Genomic DNA, 848 nt, shown 5'->3' with positions numbered 1-848 from the left:
AAGGGGGGGGGGTGACAGGAGGTGAAGGGAGGAAGGGAAGGGGGAGGTGGAGGAGAGGAAGGGGGAAGAGGGAGGTGGGGGAGGAGGGGAAGGGGGGAAGGAGAAGGGGGGAGTGGGGAAAGGGTGAAGGGGGGAGGTAAGGGTGAAGGGGGGAGGGTGAAGGGGGAAAGGGGTAAAGGTGGGGGAGGGGAAAGGGGGGGAAAGAGGGGGGAAGGGGTGGAGGGGGGAAGGTGGAGGGAGGGGAGAGGGGGAAAGGGGGAGGTGGAGGAGGGGAAGTGAGGAGGGGAAGGGGGGAGGTGGAGGAGGGGAAGGGGGGGGAGGTGGAGGAGGGGGGAGGTGGAGGAGGGGAAGGGGGGAGATGAAGGAGGGGGAAGGGGGAGATGAAGGAGGGGAAGGGGGGAGATGGAGGAGGGGAAGGGGGGAGATGGAGGAGGGGAATGGGGAGGTGGTGGGAAGAGGGGGGGAGGGTGGTGGAAGAGGGGGGAGGTGGTGGGAAGAGGGGGGAGGTGGTGGGGAAGAGGGGGGAGGTGGTGGAAGAGGGGGGAGGTGGTGGGAAGGGGGGAGGAGGTGGGAAGGGGGGAGGTGGAAGGGGGGGAGGTGGTGGGAAGGGGGGGAGGTGGTGGGAAGGGGGGGGAGGTTTGTGGGGAGGTGGTGGGAAGGTGGGAAGGGGGGGGAGGTGGTGGGAAGGGGGGGGAGGTGGTGGGAAGAGGGGGGAGGTGGTGGGAAGGGGGGGAGGTGGTGGGAGGGTTGTAAGGGGGAGTGAAGGGAAGGTGAAGGGGGTGAAGGTGGGGGTGGAGGGGAGGTGAAGGGGGGGGGGGGGGTGGAGGGGAGGTGAAGGGGGGGGGGGG

This window comes from Ascaphus truei, chromosome 11 (genome assembly GCF_040206685.1).
Source record: "Ascaphus truei isolate aAscTru1 chromosome 11, aAscTru1.hap1, whole genome shotgun sequence".
Lineage (NCBI taxonomy): Eukaryota > Metazoa > Chordata > Amphibia > Anura > Ascaphidae > Ascaphus > Ascaphus truei.
Note: the sequence above shows the minus strand (reverse complement) of the source record.